We start from the raw sequence: 13,132 nt of genomic DNA on the forward strand, positions 1-13,132 counted from the left end.
ATGGCTCTGTCAAACAACCTTACGGCCAGTCACCATCCAGAATAAGCCGGACAGAAATTTGAGTGGTACCTGTTGACAATCTGTAGTCGTTGGCCTAAGGTGGGCACTGTTGATTAAAAACCAGTGTTTCTCAATCCCAGTTCACAGATACCACTGCTCTGCATGTTTTAGAAATGTCCCTTCTGCTACACATATAAAGCATGTAGAGCAATAGTGTTTGAGGACTGGAATGTAGAAACAGTGATATAAACATCAACTTTTTAATGGGTTATTATTTTCCTACATCTTTTGAATGTAAATTTCTAAATCGGTTATTTATTCTAGGTCTTTTGTACCGGCTTCGTCCCCCGCTTGACTGAGTCCACAGAGAAGCAGAACTTGTTCCAGCAAGAATTCCACCCCAGGTCAGCAAAGCTAGGTAGGTATTAAATATTTCTAATCATGTTTTTGTTTGGTAAATGTATTGCAGCTCTTTTCATGTCATCTTTGGTGATTTGGTATTTGCAAAATTAATTTTTATTTTGTCATTATCTTTCCAGGGATTCCATATTTTTCCACCGCTTACCACTTTCCTCTGGACCGTCTCACTCTGTGGTGCCATGATAGCAAGAGTACATCTTCATTTTAAACACGGTAAGGAACAAATTGACATTCATATGAAATATTAATTTTATCTCTGACTGTTTATATGTGCAGATCCACCTTAGCGATGACCACGGGATGCACATCCTCAGGAATCTGATTTGGAATGCTAACTATCAGTTCCTGGAGTTGTCTGGACCAAAGCAATTGGTGCAGAGTCAGGCAACTTCTCCGTTTAAACCAAGGTTTGTGCCCCATCTGGTAGTGAAGGGAGTGGAGAGTTCTTGTCTTTCTACACGTGAGATCCGGCAGGAAGGTATGGATCTTTTATTGGCTTGCAATGAAAGAAAGGTGTTCCTTTAACTATTGATAGTCATCCTAAAAGTCTAATATGTGCTCTACCTTTACAGAGGAATCACTCGGGGGAATTGGACTCTTTCTCTGATTCACCCAAGAAAAGAGTGGTTCATTACCAAGTCCATGAAGCTTCAAGCTTGTAGCCAGAGGTGTTGAATGTGTGCCGCCCAAAAACACTGTGTTTTTCACATTAAGGTTAAATGTGTAATTTAGAATGAATTACTAAGAGTTTTATTGAAAACATTTGACATTGCATCTTTGTTGATTTTGTGCAAAATCAGCTTGATATGTTTTTTGTGTCATTTATTTGCAGGTCAAGCTTACGCTTCAACCTGCATGTCCTCAGGAGGCGTCTGACCGTCCTGCTGTGGGGTGCGTCTGTCCTTTGGAGGTTCCTGCTGGCCAGGGGGTTTGTATAATGTGCTCTGCAGTGTGCATTAATAAATAAAAAATATCTGTGTTCTTTTCAGTCTACAATTTTCATAACATAGTTACAATTTTCAAATTTTTGACATTTCAAATGTTGTTGGAAGTTTATTTGATTCTTTTGCCATAACAATTTGGTATTTTTTCTGTTGTAAATACTGACTAATGAATAAGAGGAGATTGTATTTTACTGGAAATGAGTGGTTTGATCACACACAAAACTTAAGAAACATTTTCAAAATCTTTCTTAGGTTTTTTGACAATGCTCTTAGTAACATCATTGCATTGTAGTTTTAACATTAATACTTTAAAATAAATTTAAATAGAATCTACTTCAATCTGATGTTTTTCTAGTTTTTATAAAAACAATATATAAAAATAATTGCAGACAACAGTAAAAATAATTAAATTTCACTACAGCACCCTCTGATGGTTCACAGAAAATATAGCAGGCTGCGTAATCTCATTGTAATTCACAATTGTGCAAAATAACAAGTTCAAAATGTTTCCCTGTAGTGTTCCCATCGGGTTTTAACACATACCAAGAAAAGCAACAATATTGTTTGACTTTGAGTCATTATCTTAATAACCAACTTATTCATGCTGATGGTAGATTTGCGCTTAATGTAGAATCTATATTCTTTGCACAGTACATGTTAGAACTGGAACAGTTGTGTCTAAAGTTTCAATAACTTAACGTAAAGGCAAAAATTGTACATCTAAAAATATGACTGAGGTTTTGAAGGATGGAAACTCCTTAAATAAGTTGTTGGAATTTGATGACAGATATCGTTTCTTGAAACCCATTCGAGGCACACCTGCTTCCTTGCAGTCGGCTCAACGCGACTTGCTAGCAGGTGTTAGAATGTTGGGAAAACCCATATGGTTTGCCTCATTTTCATCTGCTGATGCGAGATGCACAAATATACTTTATAGCATTTAAAGCAGGAAGGGCGAACACAGATTTTGGAACAGTTGAGGTGGGTAGATAAGTGTGAATTGCTGCATCAAAACCCTGTTACTGCTGCCAGAATGTTTGATTTTAGATGGTATGTTTTTGTAAAAGAAGTTTTAATGTCTCCTGCAAATCTGATTGGAAAAATTGAAGACTACTATTATCGTGTAGAATTGCAGCAGTGTGGTTCTCCCCATTGTCATTGTCTTTTTTGGATTTATGGTGCTCCAATTTTGGAAAAGAACACAGATGAAGAGGTTATTGCATTTATTGATAAGCATGTGACATGTGAAATTCCATCTGAAGAAGATCCGTTGTTTTATGTTGTAACATCTGTACAGCAGCATTCAAAATGACATTCAAAAACTTGTAAAAAGAAAAAATTCTGTTGTTTCAATTTCCCATGGCCTGCATCTTACCAAACCTTTATTTGTTGTGGTGAAAAATATCAAGATCCAGTGAAGACTTGCAAATATAATTTGGATAAAACTGATAATAAAATATGTTGTGAATGTCTTGGTAAGGACAAGAAAAGCTGGGAACAAATTGAGAGAGATAGAGCAACTGAGGGGGTCGGGTTGCTTATATGCGACCCGACCCTGGATAAGTGGAAGAAAATGGATACGGGCGGACGGACGGGCGGGCGGACGGACGGATGGACGGATGGACGGACGGATGGACATTTTATTTAATGTAAAGAATACCATCTCTGATGAGAATTGTCCATTTAGTACTGTGGAAGAAATGTTTCAAGCTTTGGGGATAAGTCAAGATGTATTTGAAATGGCATATAAGCGATCCAGTAGGAATACTCATGTCATGCTTAAAAGACAAATTAATGACATATGAATTAATCAATATAGCAAGCCACTCTTAAAAGCTTAGAATGCAAATAATGATATTCAGTATTGTGTTGATGATTATACTTGTGTTTATATAGTGTCTTACATGTCCAAAAGTGAGCATGAAATTGGCCTTCTGTTGGGAAATGCACAAAGAGAAGCAGCCAAAGATGGAAATGTTAGTGCTAACAAGACTTTAAATAAACTTGGTAGCGTGTATTTACATAATCAGAATGTTTGTACGCAGGAAGCAGTATACCGACTAATCAAAGAAGTGTTCTCGGAAAGGGGTTTTTGTTCCTACGGGCGATAATATCACAGAAATGAGTTTACCAATTTCTATTTTGAGAGAAAAAGCTGCAGCACAGGATCTCACTCCAGAAGACATGTGGATAACTGGTATAGTTAACAGCTATAATAATAGGCCAAATGATGATGTCTTTAATGCAGTGGTTCTTAACCTGGGTTCGATCAAACCCCAGGGGTTCGGTGAGATGGTCTCAGGGGTTCGGCGGAGCCTCTGCCGCAGAGGTAAAGTCACACTTGTGTAAAGTCGAGATGACATGCCCCGTTTTGCCATCACTTGCTGTATCACTCCGCAGCACTTCAATCAGTGCTGCAGAGGAGCACTGATTGGGATTTGAACTTGTCTTTAAAAACTCACCATCTTTACCAAATTCTATAGTCTAAATCTGCTCCTTAGTCGCATCTTTTTGGGTGTGCTACTGCCTCTAGTGGCGTGGGGTGGTAACATAACTAATATAATTACATTATTAAATCAGAATACCGCAAAGTATTCTGTGTGTCTACAGGGGGATGAGAAGGTTTCGGTGAATGCGCATATGAAACAGGGGGGTCTGGTACCTCATAAAAACTTAAGAACCACTGCTTTAGTGATATGTACCTGGCTAAGTTTGCTTCAGAGTATCGTGTTTTGACCAAAAATGAAAAGTGTAGAAATTCAGTAGAGTTCAATAAGGACTTTGGGTTTGTTGTGAATAGAACTCGAACAAAACCAGCAGTTGTTCGATATGCACGTTTCTCTGAAACATAACAGCCAGAAAAGTTTTATCAAAGAATAATGCAGTTATTTCTGTCTTATCGCTTTGATAGTGAACTTAAACCTGCACATTGTGAAACCTATGGCGATTTTTACAGAACTGGTGTTATTGGATTTGTTGACAAAACATTCTGTAAAGTCTGTGGTAGATTTAAATAGGAGTGAATTTGAGTTGAGATCTGATCACTTTGAGGCTGTGGACAATGTTACTGGTGATGTAATGCTGGAGGATACATGGGCTGAGTTGTGTCCTGAGGTTGAATTGGAACGCTTGGAGTGTGTTGAATTACAAAAAGAGAGACCAATAGAAAATGATGCTCAGGAACATATTCCTGATTTAAGTTCTAACAGTAAAGAAATGTCAGTATTTGAGACAAAACAAATAAGTAGATCTGAAGGCCTTGCATTGATTAGACCTTTAAATGAAAAACAGTTTTCTGTTTTTAATTAAATCCGGCAGTGGTATTTAGACAAAGACAATGGAAAAAATCCAGAACCACTGCACATATTTATTACGGGGGGCGCCGAATGAGGGAAAAGTCATTTAATCAAAGCATTTGAACATGAACCAAAATGGTTATTGTTCACTGTGTGTAGGTTTCCTGATAACAAATGCATAAAACTGACAGCTCCCACTGGCATTGCTGCATATAATTTAGAAGCGACAACAATCCACATCACTTTTTCTATTGGAAAGGATGTACGTCTACCACATACTCCTTTGGGCGAAGATAAACTAATTTCCTTATGTGTCAAATATTGTGATCTGCAGCTTCTTATAGATGAAATATCAATGGATGATCACAATCTCTTATCATATGTTAACGGTCGATTGCATCAGATTGAACAACCACGAACGTATATGGGGTATCGGAATCATTACAACAGGCGATCTCTTCCAGTTGCCTCCTGTTATAGGGAAGCCGATATACACTGAGGGTGTTGCTACAAATTTATGGTCAGAGTTATTTCAAATTGTAGAATTAACTGAATTTGTTAGGAAAAAAGATGCTCTATTTTCTCAACTGCTTAACAGGATGAGAACTCATTCCAAAGATAAACCAATCCTTGCTTATGATTTAAAGATTTTAAAACGTTGTGAAACAGGTGAGGTTAGCTCAGCATTGCACATTTTTGCAACTAATAACCAAGTAAATGAGCACAATATTAAATGCTTATATGAGACTTGTCCTGAATTTTTAAGTATTGGGGCACAGGATTATATAAATGATAAAAATCAGGAAAACAGGTTGTTAGAAGGGAGTCATGCGAAAGCTTCAAATACTTGTTTATCAGAAGTACTGTTGTTGGATGAAGGCGCATGTGTTATGCTGTCCACATGTGTAAAAATGTGGACATTAGCGATGGTCTGGTTATTGGTGTCAGGGGTACTGTTACAGTAATATTAATACCAGAAAAGGCAGTTTCCTAAAGTTGTCTATGTTAAATTTGATGATGATCAAGTAGGCATGAAGAAGAGGAAGAGCTGTCTCAACGCATCATAAGATTTAGCAGGATCAATACCCATTGAACCGGAGGAGGAGGGCGCAACTTTAAAGGGTTGATTGCGTAGACAATTTCCACTCAAGTTAGCATGGGCATGTACTGTACACAAAGTTCAAGAAAAAACTGTTGATGAAGCTGTTGTTTGTTTTAGTAAAATATTTTCACCAGGACAAGCTTATGTCACTGTATGTCGTGTTAGAAGTCCTTTAGGTTTGACGATTCAAGATTTTGATGAAAAAATGATATTTTGTAAGGATGACATTGCTGTTGCTCTTCCGAGTATGATGCCTCTTTCGAGTGGATCTTTTCAGTTGGATCGATTTAAAACATCTCTTTTTACTGTATTCTTGATGAATGTGCAAAATTTAAATCGGCATGTAAAAGATTTGGCCTGATTTACAGAACACTGGAAACCTAAATGTGTTGCTGTCACAGAAACATGGTTGTCTTCAACCCAAACGGATACAGTAATGATAGATGGTTATAGTTTTCCCAATCAACCACATTTGTCATATACCAGAAGGCATCCCAAATTGATTGCATTGCAAGACCAACAACATGGTGGTGTTGGCATGTATTGTGCACATGATGTGGAATTTTAAATTTTACAACAACCAGGGCAACATTTGGAATGTTTAGTCTATCAGTTTTGTCGTTTTAAGATGTCATTGGGGTGATTTACCAACCACCATTATATCCTTTGTCACTATTTAAGAAAAATCTTGCAAAGTTACTTGATTGGCTTGAGAAACAAAACCACACAATAGCACCGATTGGAGATTTTAATGATAATATTTTGAAGTCATCAAGTATATTAAAATTAGTTTCTGATAAAGGATACCTACAAATGGTTGGAGAAGCAACCACTGAAAAAGGTACGTTGATAGATTATGTTTACATTAAATCTCACATATATTAAGTTGAGGCAGTAGTTGTGCCAACATATTTCAGTGATCATGAGGGGGTAATGTGTGGTTTTAAGCTGTTGTAATCATGTGACATTATGAACATTCAAAAAGGTTTTGTTTTCTTGATTAGGATGAATGAAAATTTTTTTATAAGACATTGAAAATTGCAATATATATTTTATTATATCAAAATGTATTCATAATATATAAATACAATACCTAATTAGTGAAACATTTCTATTCCAACTTATTTAAAAGTATCTTAGTAGTTGTTAATGCAGCTTTACACAAAAAGTTAACAAAAGTTTTTTAGTTATTTACAATTAATTTACTTTAAGTGTTTCATTTCTTGCATTAAGACAGCATTTTTGAAAGTTAAAGTTAAAAGTGTTGGATACATACACAAAGTAATAATGAGACATTAAGATTTTAGCAATTGGTATATTGTCATTTACATTATCTCATTTCCCTTTGGGATCAATAAAATATTATGGAATTTCAATAGTTAATTATCTTTGTAGCTGTTCTTAATGTAGGGTTTGCTTTACCTTGTCACATAGCACAAAAAAGCAAAGGCAGTTGTAATGGTACTTCCACTTGGAACGAGGTTCAATTCCTTGAGCTTCCCTACTATTTGTGCTGACAATTGATGGTAAAAGTTTAAAATTATGCAACCTTTTATGCTTGAATTATTTTTTTGAAGTATTTACAAATGTCGTTTTTTAGTTTTCTCAAATTTAAATATAGTATTTAAATAAAAAAATCTTTTGGTTTATTTAATTTGTTGAAGTCATTATAAAAAACTTACAGATCTTTAAAGCTCCTCACATATTTTATTATTAAAAAAGAAATGTGTTGGGAACTTGGGTTTTTGGGATTTTTGTGTGCTGCTTTCTATAGTTGTCCACAAGATGGAGCCAGGAGATCACAATTACCTGGAGGATAGGCCTTACTCCTGCACCTTTACACACCTGTAACTTCTTTACTCCCATCAGTTTTAAGTATAAGAGGAGCAGTCTGCCAGCACTTCAGCACCTCAGTGTTATCCTATCTAGGTACCTTCAGTCACTCTGAGCTTGTCTCTGAGATCACGTAGCAAATCTGGAATTTCCCCTTCACAGGGGAATTTCCTGTGAAATTCCCCTATGGTTTCCTGGGCCATTCCCTTCGTGTAACCTGAGCATCTCGGCTTCCAATCCAGTAAGCTACCCAGTTTTGTCATCAGATTCCCAGTACGGCACACATTTCTTGCCTTTGCCTTCATTTCTCCCTAGTGTCCCATTGTTATGGCCAATGGCCATGTATGTTTTCTTTTCTTTCATTTCTGCATATCTGCAGCTTCTAATAAGATTCACTTCACCTGGAAGTGGGTGCTGCCCTGTTGTCCTGTACCACACCCTGAGGCCTACTGTAATTGGGTCATCAAATGTCGGCTCTACCAATCACTGTTAAGGCCTCCCTTTTAAAACCAAGGACTTCCTGGGAGAAGGCACAGCTGTTTCTTTGTTCAGACAGCTTTCCAATTTTTTGGATGTTTGTTTTGGCTGCTGTAAACTTGCTTTGTTAGCTCTTAGAGCTTAGTCAGCTCTCACAGCTTTTGATAGCTTTAATAGCTTGTGTAACTAACTTTCTCCCTGTTGGGGGGATTTTTGTATCTTGGCTAAAGATTTGTAGTTTGTTTTTGTTTAACCTATACTAAAAGTTCATTTTTGTTTGGTTAAGATCTTTGGTTTACAACTCTTATTGTTTTATGGATTTTCTTTTATCTAGTACATTTTTTTAAGTCCCTACATTTTGGTTACTGTTCATTTTTACCCTTTTATTTTTGTCAAAACCGAACAACCTCTAAATTGTTCAACTTTAACATCTAGGTTTCTTTAATGTTACTTCCCTTTGCTCTGGCTAAGCCTGGTCATAACGCCCAGCAAGCCTGGTTTGCAGACCAGTATTCAAGAACCCCTCTTTCTTTCATTTGTTTCCACAATTTCTTAATTTGAACAATAATTCACCTTTTTCTTATTTCCAAGTTACCCTGGTGTGTTTCTGTATGTGAGTCAAGACATCTAGCCTCCAACATTACAATATGTCTAAACATGATTTTGTGACATAACTGTAAATGTAAGAATTCTTATGAGTCAGTGTTATAAAATTGTCTTTTTATTATGGTCAATTTTAGAGCAGTTCAAAAAAATTTATTTGTTCAAAGAAACATTTGCACAAGAATTTGTGGTAAAATCGTAGAAAAAGCAATGGTTGCAATGTAGCATTCCAGAATTGTTGACCCAATTAAGCATTTATCCTGGAAATAATCAGTAAAACATAATTTACATGATGTTGGATTTATGATTTTAGTACCCTGAAACACTGAAATCCAATAGTCATGATGCAAAGCAGAACATAGAAAACAACCACAGAATATGTCAGCGTTTTTGTATCACTTTCAGTCTTTTTAATATTCATGTTCAGAATAATTTGACAAACATCTAATAAGTTTTAGATTTTGTCACTGAAAACCTGCCTCCGTGGACCAATAAAATGACAAGCATTAAAACAACCCCATCTGCAATGCAGATGGAGTTGCATTGCAGGTGGAGTTGTTAATTTTACAATTGTACAATAATTGTACAATAATTTGTACAATTATTGTGCAATAATTGTACAATAATTGTACAATAATTTGTACAATTATTGTACAATAATTTCACAATTATTGTACAATTATGCTTAAATATTTAGACAGCAGTACATCAATTTTAGGGACTGGGGGATCTTCTAAAAACCATTACAAATAAAGCAATACAGATTATTTAGGAGACACAGCTAACTTCCAATTTATAAAGACATTATACAGAAAAAGCGGACAAATAAAACATTCGAGTCCATTTCAACTCTCATCTTCATCCAGAGCTTTTCTTATAAGGCTGTCATATGGTCACTCCACAAAACTGGCCCTCAGGAAGTCAATGTGAAAGAGAGATAAGTTAGTGGCCTTTAAAATAAAAGAATAACAAAGAAAAAATATTTGTAGTGTCTAAGTATTTGCTTCATGTTAGTGAGGGACATGTTTTACAGAACCACTCCATATAAAATTTACATGGAACATATGGATGCATTTAAAATCAATGACATTCATTAAAGAAATAACTGAAATTAACTGTTTTAGGTATCTTTCTTTACAACATCGTTTCCTAATTGTACAAGATAATGAATGTAGTTAATTTATTCAAAACACAAAGTCATTTTTAAGTGGGTCAGGTTTGCCGATGTCATCAGTTTACAACAAAATTATGTACAGTAAAGGTTCCTGAAAAATCTAGTGCAGATTGGATGGTCTTGATTCTAGACCATCTAGACTCTAGAAGGAGATATAGCTAACAGAATAGCCTGGGGAGTGCAGTGGATTGAAATTACAATTTAATCCTATCGGGCTCTTTACAGGTTGATAAAAGTACACCATAAAAAGTTCAGTGTCAATCCCATGATCCATGTATGATTTATAAATGACCGTATACATTCTGTATTTCATGGGCTCCTATTATGTTTAAGGTTTTGGGAGAATATGTTTATCTGAAAAGCTGGATTTAAGTGTTATCTCGTAACTTATGTTGACATTAACAACATTGTGTTTTCAACAGGACTCCCTGGTGAAGTATGCAACATCTGGTGAAGATCGGCCGTTGTAGTGAGGAGATATAGCTGATGGAATAACCTAGGGGGCGCGGTGGAGTCAAATTACAATTCAAGATTTTATGATTTAGAGACAATCGTGTGCATATGGCGAGGGAGGGACTGCCATTTGGCCACGCCCCCACAGGTCAGAAAGCATTGACAGAGTTCATCATCAGGTCATTTTATGACATTTGGCAGAGGATTAATTACAGATGAATAACAGTAAAAGTAAAACATACAGTAGAAAAAACAGATGACTTCCTGTCTGAAGTGGGCGGGGCTAGGGTTACATTGTCATATGACCATGAGAATGTAATGAGTGTTCATCAGAAATGATACATAGGAAGTCTTATGCAGCTGTGACCTTCGTTCTGGAAGTTATCTCACTTTAATGTTTCATGGCAAATAGTCAAAGTTTGGCACTTGGCCACGCCCACATGCTTTGAAATACAAAAACTCTTGTGATAAATTTTGACCTTTAATGTCTCAACTCTCTGCTGACTGTGTTTGAAGTCTGTATCTCAAAATCTGTAGAAGTGTGATCAGATGCGACATCTATGAAAAACAGGAAAAGGCAGATTTTAATCAAAAATGGCCGACTTCCTGTTGGTTTTGCACCATGGCTCCAAGAGACTTTTGTAGGGCCTGAGAAGATACACATGTGTACCAAGTTTTATAATTCTAGGCTAAAGCATGGCTTGGAGCTGATCAATTAAAAAATTCTAGGGGGTGCTATAGAGAAATTAGGCCACGCTCATCATCAACTTGTTTTGGATTCCTGTTGGGGGTTGGATAAGAATGCATACTCGTGATTTTGGTGCAACTGGGCTGAAACATGTGGAATCTAGAGTCAAACGTATATTGGTGGTGTGACCTCTGATTCACCTTGTTGCCACGGCCACACCCTCTTCTGAAAAATCTTGGCGCTTTTACGCAAGTGAGACCAACTTGTCATCTCTCATCCAACTCAGAATCATCTTCGTTAGGTCGAGCTTTCCAATGAATAAATGGCACTTCCTTTTCTGAGGGGGCGTGGCTTAGATGATGTGAGTCTATGACCAAATAGGATTGTAAGGGATCCAACCAGGATCACTCATGTCACTTTTGGTGCAGCTCTGCTGAAAATTGTGGAATCTAGAGCCAAACGTACGGACACAGCGTTACAGGTCAATTCGCCATGCTGCCACGCCCACCTACTCTAACGAAAACAAACAGGGTGGGAATCGACATTACTCTAACATGTCGTCTGTTTGTGCACATAGTTTCATGTTAATTAGGTCAAATGGGTCAGAAAGGTACTGTTAAGGGTAAAACATGTTACTTCCTGTTCTCCGGGGGCGTGGCCTAAGTGATGTTATCATTTGACCATTGCTTATTGTAGGTGACACGATGATGATCAATCACTGAAAGTTTGGTGCCTCTGTGAGTTTTTGTGTAAGAGTTATAAGAGTTTTGTGTTTCATGGCAAATAGGTGAACTTTGATCTCAGGAAACCGCCCTTTGGCAGGCACAAAAACAAAATGTTTCTGGTAATCACATCGCTTAAGGCAGCTTGTCAGTTTCACAGTGTTATACCCCTGAAATGATTCCTAAACAAATATGTACGGACCAGCACAGTATGCACTCTGTCTTGTTTGAATAAGATTATTCAGCATTTGAAAAACAGAAATAAATCATGCATTCCTTCCCACAGCTGTCATCAGCATCACTCAGTATAATCTGAATCCGTCACATCCCCCTGCTAATTCCTAAAATGATGTTTGAAGTAGATAAATTTCAGCCTCTAGGGGAATACTAGAATCAGGTTTTCTTTCTTCATTATATCCATATTCCCAATTATATTCACTAGACACGGCTTTGGAATTTGAAATGCCTTTTTTGTTAGGATGTCTCAAAAAGTATAAGGCTGCTGGTTTCATGAATACCTCCTTTTACACAGCACAATAATGATCAATGCAATAAAAAATGTTCAAACATCAATTGCATAGAAAATATTATTTGTTTTTTTTCCAAATTGAATGAAGATTTTACAAAGTTGTAATTTTTTTAAGTAATCCAGTTTAGGCTTCATCAGGTAGAATACACACTCATACAAAACTGTAGATTATTTGTTTAATAATATTGGGAACTCATCATTCCTGGATTTGTGTTACCATCTTGGAAATAGGCACAGTTCTTTATGATCTTTGTGGATGGAAAGATTAGTGCCAGATATCAGGGCTGTTATGGAGATTCAACATTGCACCAGACCCCCGATAACAGATCTATTGTCATCTGAGATTGACAGAAGGTCTGGGAGACGATTTTGAACCCTTCCATTTCAAATGTGTGCAAAATGTGCAATTGCAGTGTTTTAGATTTAGATTTAAAAGTATAAGGCTGCTGGTTTCATGAATACTTCCTTTTACACAGCACAATGAGATTTTTACATTTCTCATTTGATCAATGAAATAAAAAAAGTTTAAAATCAATTGCATAGAAAATATTATTTGTTTTTTGTCTTTTCAAATTGAATAAAGATTTTACAAAGTTGTAATTGTTTAAAGTAATCCAGTTTAGGCTTCATCAGGCAGATGTTTTAGACTTAACCTGAAGTAACGTAACAGCTTTCATTAAGATGAAGTGAAATAGCCTAATATCATTAGACAACCTTGATGTATAACAATAATGCTTTCTAACTGCACTAACACAAGATGTGTTTTCATCGACCATAAATTGCTCAATTTGAATTTTGAAAGTAAATTAGCTTAATGGAAACTTGTTTTTTGCTAAAAACGTTTTCACACTGTGTTGAGGTTTTTTAAATCATATTTAAATAGGTATAATT

The 13,132-nt window shown here is 36.3% G+C and overlaps 2 long non-coding RNA genes across 2 annotated transcripts; both read left to right on the plus strand.

Annotated features, from left to right (window-relative positions):
* Nucleotides 1-319: 319 nt before the first annotated feature.
* Nucleotides 320-858, plus strand: LOC145550277 (uncharacterized). Its single transcript, XR_014086184.1, has 3 exons — nucleotides 320-418; nucleotides 540-633; nucleotides 697-858. It is a non-coding gene; the product is annotated as an uncharacterized LOC145550277 (long non-coding RNA).
* Nucleotides 859-894: 36 nt separating this feature from the next.
* Nucleotides 895-11,538, plus strand: LOC145550279 (uncharacterized). Its single transcript, XR_014086186.1, has 3 exons — nucleotides 895-1,134; nucleotides 1,253-1,348; nucleotides 10,272-11,538. It is a non-coding gene; the product is annotated as an uncharacterized LOC145550279 (long non-coding RNA).
* The last annotated feature ends 1,594 nt before the right edge of the window (nucleotides 11,539-13,132 follow it).

This window comes from Poecilia reticulata, unplaced genomic scaffold (assembly GCF_904066995.2).
Source record: "Poecilia reticulata unplaced genomic scaffold, P_reticulata-male-v2 Scaffold_30, whole genome shotgun sequence".
NCBI classification, from domain to species: Eukaryota; Metazoa; Chordata; class Actinopteri; order Cyprinodontiformes; family Poeciliidae; genus Poecilia; species Poecilia reticulata.